The following is a 21,736-nucleotide window of genomic DNA, read 5'->3' on the forward strand; positions in this document are numbered from 1 at the left end:
TTAATCTGAAAACAAGTCAGCAAATAAGAAAGCAGGCTTTCATTCCTGTTCAACTGCTGACGTGATCTGATGGCCAATTGTCTGATAATTCTGAGGTGATGCCTTCTCTACAATGATAGCATGTAACCTGGAATTGCAAAGCACATAACCCACATTCTTCTCTCGTTGCTTTTTGTCAGGTTATTTTATTACATGGCACACGAAACTAGAACAGTTATGTACTGGATAGCTTTGGAAGATACATAAATTCTCTTAATGAAAAAGAGACCCCCAGGAAACTTCTGAATTTTTTGTTCAGGTTCTCTAGTTAAATAAGCCCTATTCTTTTCATTGTTTCATTTTTTGAGATAATGTCTCTGACTCACACTGTAGCTCCCCTGGTTTGGAACTAGCTATATATCCTAGTCTTGCCTCAATTCTTTCACCTCACACTCCTAAGTTTTAGGATAACAGGCATATATCACCAATCTGTGAAGAAGGTGGTTATAAAATCCTGAATTTGATTTCATCAGATATGCCCATCTCCTGGTTTGCAATCATATGACTTGCACTTATACACTTGTAACATTGCTACTGCTCATGATGCTATGACCAGGAGTCCTCATCTGGACTGATTGTGTCCACTATCATAGATGACTCAAAGAATGAAGAAACACATGCAAGTAGCAAAAGAGTAGGAACTTTCTTTTTTGTTGTTTTAATTTTTTACTTTTAAACATTTTTATTAATGGATGTGTATGCATGTCTCTGGTAGGGTTGCCCATGAAGGCCAAAGGGGGCATCAGTTCTTCTCAAGTTGGAATTATAGATGTTTGTCACTGCTGTTCTTGATGTGGGTGTGGTCAACTTTTGTCTTCATGATCGAGCAGCCAATTCTCTCAAGCACTGACCTCTCTCTCCAGCCCAGGGGAATCTTCAAAATCAGTAGTACTGAGTGGGTACACTGCAAAGAACTGTTGAACAGGAGTGAAGTTATTTCTCAGGGATTCTTTTATGTATCCAGTGGGGAGGGAATTAGTTGCTAGGGACAGAGTATGGTTGGTTTCTTGTTTTGGTTAATAGGCTTGGGTGATGTATATAAGTCTATATTCACTGTACATGTCATGACCCTCAATGCATACACATGTCTACATTATACATAGGATAGTAATAGGGGATTTTCCCTAAAAGCTCATTCTGAGGACCGTTTTCATTACAGTGTATGTATGAAATATTGGGTCAGATTGCTTTGACTTACTGTCTCTTATTACAGGGTGTGCTTAACTGCAAAGAGAGTTTCTGAGATGAATCTGAGTGTTGTTCCATTTGGAATAGGTTTGTATGTGACATGAGACAGAGCTCATCTGAGATGCTAAGATATTCCTGCAAATTGCCTGCCTCAACTTCACCCTGAGAGGCTTTTCCTCCCTAATTTGTTGAAGGGATTGAAAGAAAATAACCAATATCTACTACTACTTTGTACTTGATAGGGACAGAGAGCAGAGTAGAACGGAGACAATCTGTTCTATTAGTTTCCTAAAGTTGTAATGTCTCCCAAGTCCTTGCACCTTTCCCAGATGTCCATCTGGGAAATTCCTCAGCCTGCTGATTACAGGGTCAAGTGAATGCCACCTTTTGCCTTTTTTGTTGTTCCTACTGGTACTTGTGGTGGAGAGGCATTTGTATCTAGGCATAGATTATGGAAGAGGTACACACACTCTATCTCTTTCTCTTTCTCTCTCTGTCTCTATCTACATGTTATATCTATTTCTATATTTATACTTATATCTATCTATATATCTAAGCTTTTTATGGAAAAAGACTATGAACATACAAGAGAATCAGGGTAAGAGAACTGCTAAGAGCATCTCATCTTTCAAGCCTGGGGCTGAAAGCTGTTATCCAGGTTTCAACTACATTTTCCCCCTGAAGAACATTGTGTGTTCCACGAGATATGAGCTGATTCCTTGATGTCCTTCAGTAAGCAATTTAAGGCTTTGCTACATGGGAAAGTCATTCCCACAAGGGGCCTAATTGGATCTGAGCAAAATTTCCTGAGAATTTTCACTGTATGTACTAACAGTTGTCATTGGATGATCCATACTCACCCTTCTACTGCCAAGCCAGCTGCCTGAAGGAACTCAGTTAAATATCTCCCTAGTGGAATGAAGGAAACTGCTCACTTGAGGATGGTGAATCCTTTTAAGTCTTGGAAAATAAAAGTAGCATTTTCCGAAGCAATAGATATATAGGGTGCTATATAAGCTAAAGAGTTGGAACATCTCCAAAAGGGAAGTAGTTTTAAATAACTCTTTTGTTCACATATCGAGTAGAGGCGCTGTAAGTCAGATAGCTTGGCTTGTGAATAGGAAGTGGAAAGTACAGTTGTCTGAGATTCTGTGTAAATCCAACCATTTTGACAAATATTAAGCCCTACTTTTAAGACCCAAGTCAAAATGACTGTCTCATATCTCCAAATCTGGCAGGATATAGTTGACCTTCATGCTGCTAAGTTATCTCAAAATTATGCTTAGTCTGATTGTCCACTTTGTCAATACAGAGTACCTCTTTTAAGATTGAATGGGACCGGGGTTGGGGATTTAGCTCAGTGGTAGAGCGCTTGCCTAGCAAGCCCAAGGCCCTGGGTTTGGTCCCCAGCTCCGAAGGAAAAAAAAAAAGGAAAAAAAAGATTGAATGGGACCTGGGAAGAGCTATAATAATAGTAAGTAAGGGGAAACAACTGTCCTTAGTAGAACTTTGTAGTAAGGTGTACAACTTTGGAAAAGCCCAGGGTGTCCTTGCCCCAGAAAGAGTGTCTCACCAATTATTGGACATGTCAGAAGAGGTCGTAAGCATAAAGAGCAAGGAAACGCAAGTAGTTTTGACAGACTGTTCATGAATGTCTTTGAGAAAAATTCTAATTAAGCAATTAACCAATTTAGGTTTTCTCACTTATAAGACAGGCTTATAAGAAACACTAGTAAGATTTCCCATCCAAGGATCTGAATACCTTTTGTTTCATAAATAGAAAAAGAAATGTGTGGGTGAGTCCCAAGTTCAATATGTGAATAATGAAAGAGTGGGAAGGAAAATGTTTCTTTTGGTAGTTAGGTCAAGAATGGGGTATCTATTTAAGGGCATTTTCAAAATCCTTTTAAAGGCTTCTAACTTCAATGGAAGCCCAAAGGGGTTCAGCTTGTGTTCCTTGTAAGTGGTCACTTCCTCAGGCAAAGTCTTGGCACGATGCTAATCACACAGAGCATGAGCTTCATATAGAAGTGCATAACCATGAGGATTTGGAAACTTTAAAAGAAAGTCAGTTTTGCTCTCTCAACAAATACAGCATAAAAGGGAATGGAAGAGCTAAAGAAAGATTGTGATGGAATACCAGAACATAGCATACTCATCTACTTATGCTTTTGATTCTAGAGATTTCTCTGGCCCTCCCTTGATTCAGATAAATATTTTTCCTCAGACATTTCCCTGGATTCCTCTGCAATTTCAGCTCCCTGACTGACTGTCTTAATGTTATGGGGATGAAATCAACGAATTGCCTCTGTATTCTTTTTAAAATTTTGTTTTTAATTCTGTTTTATGTGTATCAGTGTTTTGTCTGTCTTCAATTATTTATCTGTACCTCATCCATGCCTAGCACTCAGAAAGGCCAAAAGAAAGTATCAAATCCTTTGAAGCTGGACAGAAAGTTGTTAGCTGTCTGGATTCTAAGAACAGAACCTGGATCCTGTTCAAAAACAGCCAAGGTTTGTAACTCCTCAAGCATCTTTTCAGTTCCCTATCTCAGTTACTTTCTTTATACCTGTAGGGATTGCTAGTATAACAATATAGGGTGCCATCAATTTCACTAATAACCCTAAACTTAAAGAAGGTTGTCTCACACTCATGATTGGAACAGAATAAATAATCCCCGTAAAAGGACTTAATTTTGCTAGTCCATTATATCAGGAACATGTAGTTTCCCCAGAAACAAGAATATCTCTAGACATGGACAATGAGAGTTTCTCTAGCCCTTCACAATCACCTTCTGTTTGGTTTGGTTTGTGTCACTGCAGCCTTGGTTATCCAAATCCTTCACTCAGAATAAAAGCATGCAAATGTCTAGTGCTGGGGAACAGAGTCAGTTCACTTGCAAGCACAATAGAAGACCCACTAGGAAGTTAGACATTTGCCTAGTGCTCTTTTTTTCCCATTTTCCATTGAAAGAAAATTTCCTTCTTCGGATTTCTCTGTGCTGTAAAGGTTTTATTAGAGGCAATCCTAATCATGGTCATTATAATTTTGGCTTTCTTCTTTACTGTGTTTCCTTATCTCTAAATTTTTATTATTAAAGACAGCAGAGGCTATAACTACCTATTGGTTTGAGTTGTTTTGGGGTCCCATGTCTACCTTTTGGAGAATTCTCCCTGTATTGGGAACCAACTGGGTAATGAAATGTTGTCTGTCCAGGGTTCTCTTCCCTCAGACGATGTGGGATCAATATCGGTGTATTTACAGCGAGATTCCTCAAGCCTGCTATAAAACATAGGAGAGTTTTCTCTCTTTCTGTGGTGACAGCTCTAATTTTTTCATAATTGACTAGCTTTATTCTTTCTCTTTTCATTCCTTTAGTAGAATTTGTTTAGCATCCTTTCATTATTATAATCCCCTTTGAGTGGTGAAAATGGGATTGTTTGATATCTTGGATGGATGTTGTCTATATTTCTAACAAATATCTCATCTTCCGCAATCCCAGTTGTCATTATATTTTATTCTTTATAGAAGTCCAACAGATAGTAAGGATCAACTGAATGTCCTTCTAGAACAAAGCAAAGGATATGGCAAAGTCTGGAATCTACTAGAAATTATACATAAATTCTCAGAATAGTTACCCAATTTCATTTTTCTGTATCTTAGGGTTACTATTATTGTTATGAAAAGCCATAACCAAAGCAACTGAAAGGAGGAAAGGGTTTATTGACTTACATAGTCTATCACTGAAAGAAGTCAAACAGGAACTCAAAGAGGGAAGGAACTTGGGAACAGGAATTAGTGCAAAAACCATGGAGGATGTTTCTTACTAGTTTGCTTTTCCTGACTTGCTTAGCCTTTCTTATAGAGCCTAGGACCACCAATCCAGGGATAAAGCCCCCACAATGGAGTAGGCTCTCCTCCATCAGTTGCTCATTAAGAAAATACCCTGCAGCAGGGTCTTATGAAGACATTTTCTAATTGAAGTTGTCAAATCTCAGGTGCCTTTAGCTTTTGTCAAATTGACATAAAACTATCCAGCAAACATTGTGAAATATCATCTACTAAGGTGGACAGTAGTATTCAGCCTTTCTTAGAGGAAGGGATATTTGCTTTACTATGAGATTCCACTGGAGTGTGCTGGAGGCTCAAGAGAGGGCAGAAGCTCTTCTTCTTGAGATTCTTTAGAAGCATTGGAATGTGCCAGGTAAGGAGAGTGATATTAGTTCTCTTGGAAAAAAGAGGCCTCCAGAGTATGGGAAATCCAAGATGTGTCTAACTTCTCGTTTAGTTATATTATTTCACCTGCAGAAAGAAGTATGTCTTTGTGGAAGTCCATGAAAGCCTGGCCCTAATAGAGTTCATGCCATTTCTCTTACAGAAAATATTAAGTAGAGATGGTATTATACTTGAACTAACATCTTGAGGCCATCTCTCTATCCCCAACTTTGTGATGAGGCTAGACCATACTACAGGAATGATGCACTGGTTCCTATGTTTGTCTAGGTCAATTTTTTCTCTAGTTACAATTTGTACATTTGAGAAAGAGACCTGGTGAAATGGACAGTGATTTCCCTCTGATGACCTACAATGGAAAGAAAAAGAAAAAGGTACTATGAATTTGACCTTCCCCAACAATGTTTCACTGAGAGAGAAGAGCAGAGTGAATTTTAAGAACCTGAAGAAGCATTGGATGGAATGCCTGGCACCTTTAGCTTTAGGAAAACACTACTGCCTCTTTTAAAGTGGTAGTCTACATAATTTATGTCCTTTCTTTGATTAAAATACTCATGGCTATAAGAAGAAACTTTTGGTCTCCTTTCACTTGGAGGATTTGTTCTTCTGTGAACTTCTTGGAAAGACATTAGCCCATGTGCTGAGTAACTGTCTGAATAAGAGTTAGGGGAGATGCTGTGTTTATGCCTAAGTGTCGTGGCTCATTATAAAGATAGTACTGGCAGGCCATAGGCCTACTTGAACAAATGAAGGAAATCCCATGATCAAATGGCACCTTCCTCCTCAGGATATGGGAAGGAAATGAGAAAGAGATAATTCATAAGATGTTCCACAAGTTTAATCCATTTTATAAAATGTTTTTCCTTAGTAAAGAAAGATTATTCTTGACTAAACTGAAAAACAGACAGTGTCCTTGCATCTTTGAAGATAGGAATTGTCTTAATCTTGGAAAGTAATATTCCCAGAATGTAACAATGATATGCTTAAAGCAGTCAACTCAGGAAAATGAGAACACAGACTTTTCAAGGTGGCTTGATCTGATGAGCAAAAGGATTTGCCTAGCTTCAGAATGGGCCTGCTTTGTTCAGTTCCATGACCTAGTTATTCTATCAAGTGAGTCTTCAACCTGTGGCCAACTTAGTGAATTTTAACTGTCTATCTTGTGCCTGTTGCTTGATGACAGACAATAGGAATTTTAAAAACAGACAAGAAAGTTTAAAAAAAGTAGGAAGGGAAAGTTTTAAATGTAAATAAGCAATAAAATAAAGTGTTCATTTGGGGTCTGGAGTCTGGGGTGGAACATCTGTCAAGCCACTAAGGGTCACTGTCCGGACTTGTGGTGTCCCAGTTCTTAGAACCTTAATCTAAGGAACTGAAGAAATACACACAAGTATCTAGGTAGCAAGAATAATATTTAAAATCAAATGTATGGGGTAGACACACTGCCAGGAAGTAGTCAGAATTGTCTCTAAAAGGTAATTGTGGAGCAGGGATTGCCATATTGCTCAATCATCTACAGCTGCCTTATGTTGGAGAGCAGCTTGCTATCCATAGTTCCAGAATATGTTTGATGTTTAACTAAAAGCTAACCACAAAAGAGGAGTTGTTAGGGTAGAGTAAGTGTTTCTCAGTGTGTAGAAGGTTGTGTATGTACCACAATGATGGTATGGTGAGAGTTACTAAGCAAAATTTCATATATAAATGTACTATAATAGAGAACTCTGATCCAACAGAATCATGGTTGCGCTACTTTAAGGCTCTGATCTAAGTGAACCTGTGCTAGTCGTTTTGTTACAGTTAATTCCACCATCCTCAGGGACACTGTATTCTTCATTCATAAACTGTGCAAACTGTCCCTTTGTATTTTTACTTGGACTTTTCAGTTATTATACCTAAACCAGCCTTATTATGCTGATTGAAGGAACAGATCTCACTTATAAGAGAGTAAGAGTTAAGTTTATTCTGAACGAAGTATAAGTAACAATGATTCCATGCATAGGTTCTTAAAAAAATGTGTTCTATCATAGTAGAGTTCCTTGAGATTTTGTTAGAGGTAGAACAAAAATTAATAAAAATCAAGGAATTTAACCAAGTACATTGGTTAGAATAAGGTTAAAAAACAGGTAAAAATTGTTGTAAATCCTAACTGTAACATTCTTTGCTTTTGGGTTGGTAGAAGATCACATCATGATCTGTTAACAAATTCTAAAGGTTTTTACATCATAGTAGAAAATATTTTATTTTCAAAAGAAATATGCAACTAATGGATATTTAGGGAGGTAAAATTAAATTGCCTCTGATTCTGTAATAGTCTAGCTCTTCATGCTAATGAATTTCTAGTCAGTCATTTAGACTTATTGAAATCAAGATAGGTGCTTTTCCTAATCTGAAAATTTCAGTTTACAAATACATATCAACCTATTTAAGCACAAAGATCAGGAAATTTAATCTACTTTCAATTTCATGTAAAAACTTCAACATTATTTGTGGGTAAAGACAATATTGTTCTGAAATCCACATGAAGTATCTTATGATCTCTTACTAATTGTACTAAAGTTGTCTTAATATGTTGTTTCAAAGCACAGTTTTCACTTATCAGCCATTAATATATCCTTCCCTCATCTTATCAAAATTAGAATTTATTATTTGATATATTTCAAGATGTTTTGTTATAACAATAGAACAAGAAAGTTAAAGAAAGTACACGCAGGAAGTAACAGAAGAAACACAGTGATTTATTTGCAAATGCCATGGTTACCACAATGGGAAAACCCAAAGAATCTAAACCCCAAACCAAATGTATCCCCTAGAACTAAGTTTAGCAGGTTTTCAAGGTAGAAGAACAACATATCAAAATTAACTACATTTTGCAAACTAGCAGCTGTATGAATCAACTTGTTAATGAAATGACATAATATATTCTTTAAGGCAAAAGACACTGAGGAGTTACTATGAAAAAGCATTTACCCAAATAATATTATGAGAGTTGTAAAATAGTCATGGAGAAGTTAAAAAAATCTAAACACATACAGATATGCTTTGTCCCCTGACTAGACAAATCATTAGAGTGAAAATGTCAATTGTATTTAAAATGTTACAGGCTTAATGCCTTTTGAATAAGGATCTCAGGAAGGTGGTTTGTGGATATAGACAATATTATTCTGAAATTTATGTGGAAATACAGAGATTTTAAAGAGCTGAAAATATTTAAAATGGAATAATAAATTGGAAAGACTAATCTCACCTAATATTAAGATCTATGCATCTACAATAATCCAGACAGAATGATATTGACAGAAGGATAAATGCACAGCTCAGTGAAACAGAAAATAACATGCAAATACTTTTTATCAAAGCTACAAAAGCGATTCAGTTGAAGAAAGATAAACTTTCCACATTTAAAACTTTGTACTACAAATGCCCCTATCAAAAAAACTCAAATGAAAGCTAATGTAAGCCACAGAACATATATGAATAGCCCCATAAATAAAATATTTAGTACTATTAGGATGTGGCTTAGAAAGGAATTATGGGACGTAGCCTTTTTACTCTCTTGGATTTCTATCATTTAAGGAATTCTCTTGGGTCCACCATGGCTGCAGAAGGGACTGTGTGACATGGTTCCCACTCCTTGAGCAGAGCCAGCAAGATGTGGGTTTCCTTGAGTGCTGATGGTTATGGTAAACATAAAACTTATTTATATAATGATGTATATATATTTTACTTCATGTTCCTCCATCGAGGAATGTTTTCCCTATTAAGGTTAATGATTCCATCATAACCAGAAATAGCACTATGCCAGGAAATGAGAATTAATACAGTCGTCCTCATCATTATGGTTGCTGTGACCTTCATGAGAGGTCTTAAGGCTGTAGGAAAAAACTCTGAAAACTTGAGTTGAAGAATACATAAAACAGTGTGAGAACTGTTCTTTACATTATTTTTCAACTATGCAAAATATAAAGATGCAATAGGAATTGTGTGAGAGGTTTCACAGACATGAAAGAACAGAGATAGCTACACTAATGAGTCAGCCTTGTCAGAAAGATATTAAAGGAGACATGATTTGGTCAATAGAGGAAAAAGCCTGGAAGACAAAAGAGAAAGGAATACTTAAAGAAAACAAGGCTCAAATAAATAGTTATATAATATTAATGGTAAAATCGTGGTTTCCTCCATGGAAGCCATCAACACTAAATTTGACACAGGCATTCGATTCCCTAAAGGAGATAGTTATATGTGTGATCAAAATAGATGTTAGAGATGGATAAAAAGTCTGATATCAAGAAAAAAGATGATGACTAAATGATATTCCTACTTTCTGGGATTGCTTAATACTTAATAATAAGCCTTGGAACTGCTGAGATAAAAAAAAGAAAAATAGCAAAAGATTAAAAGAATACACTGAGGAAGCTAATAATTATAAAACTGATGCTGCTTGAATCAACAAAGGCAAGAGCTTGCTAAATTCCAAATATATATAAACTGTGAGTTTAGCCTAAATGCCCAACATTGGGGACAAGGACTTCAAAGAGTTTACCTCCGATAGATAGACAGGATCTCAAGTGGAGGGACAGGGTTACTGCAGGGACAAAAATGGAGAAGAGACTGAAGGAAAGGAAGTCCAATGTGCAGCCCAACTTGGGATTCATCGCATGTGGTGGGGGTGGGGCTACCAAGAGCTGACTTTACTATGCTATGATATGCTATGATGTGCTTATAGTTGGGAGCCTGGCATGGCTGTCCTCAGAGAGGCTCTACCAGTAGCTAACTGAGACAGAAAAGATACTACACCCAACCATTGGACTGAAGTAAGTGACCCCTATGGTTGAATTATGGGAAGGATTGAAGAAGCTGAAAGGGAGAACAACCCCATAGGAAGACCAGCAGCCTCAACTTACTCAGATGCCATGGAGCTCCCAGAGACTGAGAAACCAACCAGGCACATACAGGGGCTGGTCTAAGGCCCCTGGCACAGATGTAGCAGAGGTCTAGCTAGTCTGGGGAAGATGTGCTTAATTCTTGAGGCCCCAGGGAAGGGGGAGTTCTTATAGGGCGAAAGCACCCCCTTGGAGGCAAGGGGGAGGAGGAATGGCTTGAGGAACTGTGAGAGGGGGTACTAAGGGAAAGCAATGACTAGAATGTAAATAAATAATATAATTTAAATTTAAAAACTATTACACTTAAAGCCAACTTTCTCACTTAAAAAGAGCCTCTATATCTAGACTTGGTAACCACAAGCACCATGCCTAGTGAAACATGTAGGACTTGCTATGTTTAAAAAAAATATGTGCTTGCTGTCCAGTTCATTTGCCTCAAATGTGCTCTGTATTTCCATTTCTGTTTAGTCAAGGGGATAAAGTCATAAAATGCTGACTTGTGGAGTGATCAAAAAGGAACCTGGGGTAAATGACTAAACTTATACGCAATTTCTAAGGAAGTATCTCATGCAAATAAAAGACTGGGCTTTGTTCTGTAAGAGAGCTATCTCACAGATCACAGAGCTGTCAGCTTTCATCCATCACTGACTCTGAATCACTTCTTTCTAATGCCCCCATTCATCCCTTCCTCAGGACCCCCATCACGCTGAGACTGGAACACTGGCAGAATTCCTCTCTACCAAATGAGAGATCCAGTTCTCAACATACTTGCAACCATGATTTAATGCTGGAGCCCTGGTTGGAAATGAAATACACTCCACTGGAACTGTTCTTAATCTAAAGCCCTGTTGGATCAAGAGATGTTCTATATTGATGCTCTGTATCTATTTTGAACTCCTAATGTCAGTATATACTCTATTAACCTGCTGAAACTCTGAATGGTGTAGGGCAAGTTTCTGAAGGGAAACACTTGTTCCCCCACCACCTTGCTTCAGTTTCAAATGTCTCATGTTGTCCCTTAAAATCTTAGTGTGTATAGCAGGCATACAGATACAGGAGCCAGAACTTGAAGTTGAAAACCAGAGCGGGAAAATACAAAAGACTTTTACTCCACACCTATCAAAGGAATGGAACGAGGGGCAAGGAATTCTTTTGGGCTACACACAGGGCTAAGGGTAACATTACTTCTCCCCACCCACAAAGCTGCTGAAGCTGCTTATTCCTTTGAAATTAGAAGATACTTAATTCCCCCATTTTTCTGTTAAGATTCAGATTAAAAACTGTTTCTGTAACATATAACAGAGATGATGGAAGCAATCCTGTCCTCCTCCTAGAGGAGAATATTTAACTTGTCTCACAGCTATCTTTACATGCATTACATTTACATATATCTTTGTCTTGAAGCTTACTATACATTTTAAGTTAGATAACTGCACAGTGGGAGGGAAATGCAACTTCTCCAACTCGTGAGTGGGCTATATTGTAACTCTCAACTTTGTACTTCTCATTCTTTTCATAGTATAGAAGTGCAGAGGGAGTGGGCTTACAGACCTGAGTGCCTGGGGAAATTCTCACTGGAATATATGATTATCACTGTTTAATTTTAACTCCTTTTGAGTTTTATTGCGGATACTTCACCATTCGCTTAGTAATTTGCATTTCTCTGATGGCTAGTTATAAGGAACATATTTCCATCTGTAGCTCTTCTCTTTATGATGTCAGCTCTTCCTTTTTCAACTTCAGATGTCACGTGTCTCATATTAATACCAAGACATGTAGTCACAGGCCCAAACACCAAAAGACCAATCAATCACAAACTCCAACTTTGAAAGCTGTCAGTCAAAACAACTCTTCTGTTTTTTTATAAGTTAACTTTCCAAAGTATTTTGTAATAGTGATAAAACTGGAGTTTATGGACATACCCTGGCTCTGGAAATACCAGTAAGGTAAAGTTGGTCACTGTTCCCAATATGCTCAGTGTAGAAATGATCAGTGAGAAAAGGAGAGAAATACACTGGAAAGAGCAAGAGACTAAGGAATCCAACAAATTCAGTTCAGTGAGGAAATTATCTAAGTTGAGTCAAGCAACAATCAGACTACAGTAAACAAAAAGACACGAGACAAAAGCAGAGATGCCAGGCTTCCATAATAGTTACCCTGATATTAGTTACCTGTGAATCTAAGTCAGGTGTCCACCTCCAGCAACTATCAACTGCCAGTAATTCTTCAGTAAGGTATGTGGCCTAGAGACCATATACCCTGCTATATTAATTTTCTTAGTTTAATCTAATGCTAGTCTTGGGAAGATAGCATTAGCCATGCTACGTCTAGAGAACAGATTTCTTCCTCTGCTCTCACACCCTTGCTACCTCCTCTTCCCAATCCCACATAGGGCTAAGCACTCAGTCTCCTATTATCAGCCCTTTGCTTAGTTATACATTCCTCTGCTGACTGTTATCCAATCAAAGGAAAGACAAAACTTTTCTAACCAAGGCTGTAAGCAGTCCAGGTCTACAATGTATAAATACACATATTAGAAAGATAATTTGCTAATATTTTTCAAAATAATAACATACTTTGCTCTAGAATGGGAGACCTCACCAACAATGAATGTTTGGCCAGTACAAATTGTGAAACAGACCCATGTGGAGTAGGCCTCAAATCCAAACAGAAAACAAACAGCATGGGGCCTAAATTAGGATCCTCAGAACTTACATAACAGCAGGGCACTGATGCTGTAAACCCAGCACTTCGGGGGAAAGGACAGATATTTCTGGAACTCATTGGCCTGCTGTCTAACAAAACTGGAAAGCTCCAGCTTCACCAAGACACCATACTTACAAAGGAAATGTGGAGTGACAGAAGAAGACATTCAACCTCAACTTATGTACAACTACAAAAGAAAGCACGACGTTTTAAATTGGAAAAAAAGAGGGCCTGCAATTCCAAATCAGGTAACCTAAGTCCAATCCCATAAACCTACATACAAATGCAGGAAGAGAGTATACTTTACAAAAATGTGAAGTCTGACCTTCACAGACACAATATGGTGTGCATAACCATACATGCCATGTATGGACACTTATACTAATAATACTAATAATAGTGGTATTAATTAGGATTTCTATTAAAACAATAACCAAAAAGGAAGCTGGGAAGGTAAGGGTTTATTTGTCTTATACTTTCATATTGTAGTCTATTATTGAAGGAAGTCAGTACAGAAACTCAAGCAGGGCAGGAACCTGGAGGCAAGAACTAATAGCGAAGCAATGAAGGGGTACTGCTAACTGGCTTGCTTCCTATGGCATACTCAACCTGCACTTTTTATAGATCTCAGGACCACCAGCAAAAGGATATAGTACTACCCGCAGTGGGCTGGGCCCTCCCACATCAATATTTCTAAGTAAGAAAATGCCCTACAGGGCATGTGCATAGACCAGTCTCACTGAGATGTTTTCTCAAGTGAGATTCTTCCCAGTTATAGTTAAGTCCCGGTTGTGCCTCCCAGCCCCATGCTCCCAGATATAAGACTCAGACTCAAATTATATTTACAAATATCTTGGCCATATAGCTAGGCTCTACACTGACTAGATAATAAAGATACCCAGTTATTTTTACCTATATTTTGCCACATGGCTGGTTATCTGTTCTGAGATACCTTGTGTTCATGTCTCTTAACATCATTTTAAGCCCGTCCCTGTGCCTCCTTATCTCCCATAATACTTTCTCCTACCAATGCCCCATCTTCTATTTTCTACCTCAGTCATAGGCCATAGGTGAGGTATCCATACAGTAAACAAGATGATCTCTCTATAACTTACTCCCGCCTAGTGACTTTAGTATCTGTCAGGTTGACATAAAACAAGCCAACGCCTTGCCAACTTCACAAAAGCATATCATCATTAAGCTATAAATTTTCTTTGTTTTCCATCCCCAAGACCTCACATTGATAGGAACATCACAGTATAAAATTTTCCAAATTTAAAAAGTCCCATAGTCTTTGAAATCAGGTCTTTTTTAACAGTCAGCTTCCTTTAAAATCCAAAGTATTTAACAATTCAAATTCTCTCAATGGAGGGCTCCTTTCTAACCAAAAATAAATACTTTCTTGCTTCAAGGGAGAAGAACCAGGGGATGGTTACGACCTAAACAAAGTAAAACAAAATAAAACTCAATGTACAATCATCTGTGTTCTTCCTGGCTCTTCCAAGGGGCCTGGTCACTTTTCCGAGTTTACTGGCTTCAGCACACACATATGCTTCAACTGACTTTCAACTGCAGCTACTGTTCTTGGTGGTCATCCCATGGTACCTACATCTCCAAAACTTCTGGGATCAATTGTTACAAATGGGCTTCACTTTCACCAATAGACTCTCCTGGTCTTTCTTTAGGGACTCTATTCCACAAAAGTGCCTAGCCTCAGCTACTCTTTATGACCTGTTCATGCCTTCAAAAGCAATACCATTTGTGTTACACTTACACTACCAAGTTTGGCTGACAATGTAAGACAGGACCTTGGCCACCTCTGGAACACAGCTTCTGTGTGCTGACTCTCAGGAAACACTTTCCGGATTTCACCTCAACAATATTGGTCTTTTCTTAGTCACTACAAATCTCTCAGTTCCAGCTGCCCAACACTGAGTATCCCAGCAAAAAGAAAGATTTCACTTTAGTAGGTCTGGCCTCTTGCTAACCACTGCCAATTCTTTCTTTAACTTTATTTTTCTTGGATATATTATGTATTTACATTTCAAATATTATCCCTTTCCCCCTCTCCCATACCCCTTTCCCACTCCCTTGCTTCTATGAGGATGCTCTCACTCCCACATACCTACTACAGCCTCAACACCCTGGCATTACTCTACATTGGAGAAAAGAGTCTTCACAGGACCATGCCTGTGAAGCATGGACATTGCCATCCTGGAAAATGCCATCCTCTGCTACAGATGTGGCTGGATTCATGGGTCTATACATGTGGGTGTCTCCTGAGAGACTCTGCCAGAGCCCTACTGATACAGATAAGGATGGTTGCAGAAAAGCTCACCAAGATTTGAACGCTCGTTTGCTTTTCTAGAGCAAAGTTTCGAATTCCTTCCACAATCCTTTCAAAAACCACATGGTTAGGTCTCTCACAGCGATAAACCACTGCCCTGGTACCAACTTGTTTTAGTTTTGTTGCTTCTATTGCTGTAATAAAGCACCATGACCAAAAAGCAAGTTGGGGAGGAAAAGATTTACTTGACTTACTTTTCTATATTGCTGTTCACTATAGGAAATCATGGCAGGAACTCAAACATGGCAGAAATCTAGAGACAGGAGATGAAGCAGAAGCCATGGAGTGGTGCTGTTACTGGCTTGCTCAGCCTGTTTTCTTATAGAATCCAGGACCATCAGCTAATAATGGACCTGGCCTTTCACCATCAGTCACACATATATGCCCACATATAGCCCAATTTTACTGAAGCATTTTCTAATTTGAGGCTCTCTGCTCTCCAGTGACACTCGCCTATGTCAAGTTGACATAAAACTAGCAATGATGATGATGATGATGATGTTAATAATAATGCATTTTTATAATAGAAAAGGAGCTCTCAAAATATAACAGTGGACATGGAAATGTAACTCAGCATATCCACACAGCATATATGAGATCCTGGGTTCCATTTACAGCACTATGCAAAAACTGTTAAAATTAAAAAAGTAAAAATAAAGTGTATCAACCAAAAAAGTAGAAATGATTCAATTTTCTGATAAAAAAGACATGAAGAGGAATTTCACTGAGAAACTATCAAAAATGTAAGATGTGTTCATTGTAACTAGATATCAGAGACACAGTAGTGATTAAAACTATGATGGACTATCACTATGAACCAGTTAAATAAGCCAAACAGGTGTTGCTGTGAATATGACGAAGCTGAACTTCTCATGTTACAACTGGGAATATGGCATAGTATTCTGGGAAATAATTCGTAAGTTTAAAAAGAAAACTGCTTCCACAGAGTGTGCTCATGGTAGCTCATATTATAGAGAACAAGTAAAATCTCCGCAGCACACAGGGATTACATAAATCATGGTCTACCCACACCGTGCAACCTGATAAGGAATAAGAGGAACAGAGTACAGTACATTGTCACATGGATTCTGCTCAAGGAGGAGAAGTTCATTTTGCAAGGGCACACATTGTCTGATTTCATTTCTGTAACAGCAATGTAATTCAAAAGCGTAGACATGCTTTAGTTTTGTTTCCTGTGGTGCTGATAATATACTCTGACAAAACCCAGGCAGGGCAGAAAAGGCCTGTTTGTTTCACAATTCAAGATTCCAGATCATCAGTGGAAGAGGTCAAGACAGCAGAAACTTGAAGCAACTAGTTCCATTATATCTATATTTAAGAGAACAGTGCAGGGAAGATAATATAGTCATGCTTGTGCTAAGTTCATCCCACCTGGGATGTCCTGCCTAGGGAATGATGCCTCCTAGACTGGGTGGGTCTTCCTATCTCAAATAATGTATTCAAAACAATCCCTTACTGAAATGCACACAACCCAGTTCAGACAGTCTTCATTGAGAATCATCTTTCAGGTTATTCAATATTGTGTCAAACTGACAACTAAAACTAACCATCACACACATTGAAAATTCGCAGATTGGGGGCAGAAGGCTAGAATATACTGTAAATATCATAAAGCAAGTTCTTTGTGATGTCAGAACAAGATCTGGTAATCACACAAATAAATGGTTCATTGCAGAAGGAGAGACTGACAAAAAACTACACGTTAAGATTATTATCATTTCAGTTTCCTGGTTTTGATACTATATATACAATTAAATAATATATAAACTTTGAAAGATATATCAAATGTATATTTGTTAATTTAGCCACTTTACATGACTATAATAATTTGAAAAATAATAAATACTTTTTCATAAATTATGCTATTTCTTGATCTTAAAATGAAACTACCATTGATGTAAAGAATTAGTCTCTCTCATCTGAAGAGGCTTCCATTGCATCAGTGCTGTACTACAGGCTCGGGTTGGTTACTTTTCTATTGCTGTGATAAAACACTATGACAAAGATAATTATAAAAGAACTTTATTTGGAATTATGTTTTCATAGCCTGCCCTGCTTTCCTCCAGGGAAAACTATTTCTCTTGTTCTCAGCATTCTTTAGTTGCTTATAGTTCTTTGACTGTGGCTGAGGTCTCATGAGCTTGCTTCTTTCTACTTTAGCATGGCGACTGGGGTTGGCCTTATTTTGCTCACATTTGGGCTGCCATGTTTGGAGACTTCATGCCTGTAGCTTCCAACAATTCTAGGAAACACAAACTCACAGCAAATTCTCTGTTCCCCTGAGCGGGAAAGCATGACAGCTACCAACAGGCATGGTTGCTGAAGCAAAAGGCCAAGGAATCACATCTTAAGCCACAAGCATGAAGCAAAGAGAGACAAGTAGAAATGACAAGAGTCTTGAAACTCTAAAACTTACCTCTACTCCCTTCACTAAGACCACACATTCTAAGCTTCCTCAAACAGCATCACCAACTGGGGCCCAAGATTCTCTGGGACACTTTTCATTCAAGCCATTATAAGCCTCCTGGTACAGCTTATTAGTAAAGGAACATATGATAGACTCTAGGCATTAATAGTCCCACCACAAGCTTTAGTGAGGAACATTGTGTCCCAGACACTAGCAGACTATAATTCCTACTGCTCTGGGCCCTTGAAGGAATGACTGTGGCACAAGAACTACATAAGAAAATGCATAGTGACTTCAAGGCTGGTGGAGTCAAGGAGATGTGAGACGTGTTGGTGCTCTGTAATTGAGAAGTTCTGCCTTCAAAAGAATAGAAATAAAACAATCTTTGTGGAAAATGAAAATACAAATGAGCAGTAGAATCAAAGAAAAAAAAACAGAAAGCAAACAAACACTTTTCCACCAGAAAAATATCTTGTGGGGTAAAAAGAAACTAAATACTGTGGGGGAGAGAAGTGGGCACCAAACAGGAAGAGAGATGTTACGACATCTAGTCTTCTCTGTGTGTTTCAAGAGTGCTAATTATTCCTAAGGTTGTCCTTGTATGTGTAGGCAAAGTGTGAATTTTGCAAGATCAGATATACTGCAACTGAGTTTATATGCTTTAGTTCTTAAGGGAAGAAGGTATACTGTGTACCCTGGAGGGAAGTTTCATTCTCAATCCACTTAGTCACAACCCCTCCCTCACCTCTATTTCCACACCATTTCCTTCTTTCTTTTTCATCCTCCTTCCTCTCATCTCTTTATGGGCCTATCCTCCTCTTCCTCTTTCTCTTTCTTTCTTTGCTTGCTGAGTACCTGTGCTCCTCTACTGAAACTTCCTGTACCTGGTCATTAGTAGGAATAGTATTGGTTTTCTTATATGTATCTCATTTAAAACGTTCTATCCATGGTCATTGAGGGAAACTAGGATACTTTAAAAGATCTTAAACCAAAGAAAACCTAGCCAAGTGTGGCCTCTACAAAGACCAGCTAAAAATCTCCAGGCAAGTGAGCACTCAGAAAAAGTCATCCTAGCAGCTGAATTCTACCAAATAGGCTTAGCTGCTGGCAGAGGATACCCTATTTCAAGTTGTTGGTTGGGGAATTCCAGGACCTAAAAACACTATAGGCTAATTCTGTTTTTCTTGATTACCCACATGAACTGGTGTAAGAGCCAACTGCTTAGAATACCAATCACTTTAATCAAAATACTTGGAGAAATCTGACTGGCACTGATCTGGGAGCATCTACCCTGCTGGATAACGTTCATAATGCCAGAAAATGCCATGAAAATTACTGGAAGGAAAAAGAAGGAGTCAACACCTCTTTTTGGAGAGATAAGGAGATCACAGGAGGCCTCACTTCTAGCTGAGAAGCTATGGTAGTTGGTGGTCACTGGTGGAAGGAGAGTCAGTTTTCCTCAGTGGTGTGATTTTTGGTAGATAACAAGCTCCAGTGGATGGTGTTCTATAGCCAGGCAAAGGCAGCACTAATTGTCCCCAACATGTTAGAAGGCGAAATGAGAAGGAGAAAGAAGAGTCATGAAATAGTTGAGAGTAGGATTAATGGTCCCTGAGAGGAGTTGAAGAGAGTTGAGGGTGTCCATTTTATTCATATATAAAATTACCTAAGAAGAGATGAAAACTAAAATGAAACAAAAATAAGTATTAGAAGAGAAACAATAAGTGCCTTATCTGTATTCTTGTCCATGGATGATGCTACAGGAAGCACAGGGTTAAGTAACTCTGCTTGGAGCACTAGTTTGACACTGACACTGTCACTCATTCAGAAAACCAAATGTGCTTAGTGACTAGCATCCAATCCCTCCATTTATCAATCATATTGTTGCTTCATCTGATTTTCAGGTCTAAGGAATAGCCATGACTGAGGGTCAGCTTTCCTCATACCTGTGCCTGACCTGTGAGAGAGATCTGGAAGAAAGCCACAACTCCCTGGCTGCTCCAATCTAAACACGCATGTTCCTATTCAAGAATGAACAGTCATTGGATACTGAATTCCCACAGATATCAGCTCTAGGGCTGATGCTGAATTTATCCATTCATCAAGAGTGACAGCCAGCTCTGGAGCGAAACATGGGTTTGGATATGTCTCTTCATGACAATCTTGACCTGCAAAGCCTCTTTTCTCATATGGTAACACTGTTGTGGTCCTGGGAGCTTATGCAAAACAAGTACTCTCGTGGTGAGCACGGAGAGCTAACGCTTTTCTCATTATTATGGAACTTAGACCCACAGACAGGGCCTGTTTCACTTCTCTCAGTCGGTCACCATGATGAGACCCAAAGAACAGTAAATAAATGAAGACAAATAGCTGTCATTTGTGAAGGTGACAAGAAGGACTAGAACTGGCTCTGATTCAGCTGGTCTGTAGGAACAGCCTGCAGAGGTATATGCAAATGTAACCTCTGGGGATGGGAAAGGAGGGGGCACATTTCCAGAAAGGAAGATGGCAAGTTACGAGTTCCCTCAGGAGCAAAGTGTTCACCATTTTCAAGCCCAGAGAGGCTGCTGAAGCTGGAGGGAGCAGCAGGGATAAGAAGAACATGCCACACTGAATCTCATTTACAGGGTGTGATGGGGGATTTGATGCTGCCTACAAAATGCTATAGGGAACTACTGACAAGTCTTAAGCAGAAAATAAAAGAGCACTATGTTCGAGAAAATGGATAAAATGGCATACAAAGATCATATATATTTAAAGGTCACTCTGGATTTCATATGGAGATTGAGTTAATATTCAAAAGAGCCTGAGAGAATGGTAACCGTTATACTGAGTAGATGCTGACAGTAGCTATAAAGACAGGGAAACAAGGGACTCTAATGGAGCTTGTAGATAGAAATGACAGGAATTACTTAAGTGGAGAGGAAGGAAAAGAAAGTTTCAAATAACTCTGAAGTTTCTACAATGCAGCTTCTGGCTTGAACTCTGACGAGTCTGCCTTGGTGTTATGTACTGAGCTAATGAATGCTGATGTAGGAACAGGCTCACAAAGGAAAAGGAGCCACATAGAGCAGTGTTTCTGTTTATAATTTAATTCTGGAGATGCTAGTGAGCTTTCTTGGGAGGTCAACACACAGACCATGTAACTTGGAAGAAATGAGAGTTGGCCAGGATGACCTCTGCCTGGCTGGCACAGAATGACCTCCGTTCTGCTAAGGGATATGCTTCCTGTGCTACCCTCTCCTTGTTAAGTAATTGTGGAATGACAGTTATCCTTGGATTTAGCTTTGGTCGGTGGCATTGGGACTACTCTCATAGATCCTATCAACTAAGTCTATGGAAGAGATCAGAATTCAGAAGCAAAACTAGAGTCAGGCTTGCAGTTTTCACTACTAATGACCTACACCTGCCTGCAACAATCATTTTATGTTTAAGGAAAAATATTTCAGAGCAGTTTGGTGTATGGATGTGTTAATCACATTTGCATATGGTGCTCCATTTCAGATGACTTGAGTACGCTAGCTAATGCAGAGCAATCCATATTTATGATTTGAAAATTGCTGACTGAATAATCACACATTAAGTAACTTCTGTTTCCTTGTATATTGTTGTTTCTAATTAGCAATGGAGGAAAATAAAGTCATCATTATTTATGGCTACAGTTTAGGCTTGGCATGTATGGTGGGCTGACTGGTTTCGCAGTAGCCCATTGCCACAGCTGGATTCTTCCGGATACCCTTATGGATCTGGCCAGAGCTGGACAAAAGGTTTCATCTCCACATCCCCAGCTCTCTTTTGTTCTCTTCACCCTGCTTATGTTGAGGTAGACCAGAATTCCCTGCTTGTATACGCTCCTTAGCTAGTGTACTCTTTATAGACCTCAAGTACAGCCTTCTGTGCCATGAAATGAAAGTT

The 21,736-nt window shown here is 38.7% G+C and overlaps 1 long non-coding RNA gene across 1 annotated transcript in view; it reads right to left on the minus strand.

The window, feature by feature from the left end:
• Window positions 1-682: 682 nt before the first annotated feature.
• Window positions 683-21,736, minus strand: part of LOC134479971 (uncharacterized) — a 35,116-nt gene continuing 14,062 nt past the window's right edge. Inside the window, exon 3 of the long non-coding RNA XR_010054043.1 lies at window positions 683-953. This is a non-coding gene — a long non-coding RNA (uncharacterized LOC134479971). The remainder of the gene's footprint in view (window positions 954-21,736) is intronic.

This window comes from Rattus norvegicus, chromosome 8, assembly GCF_036323735.1.
Source record: "Rattus norvegicus strain BN/NHsdMcwi chromosome 8, GRCr8, whole genome shotgun sequence".
NCBI lineage: Eukaryota > Metazoa > Chordata > Mammalia > Rodentia > Muridae > Rattus > Rattus norvegicus.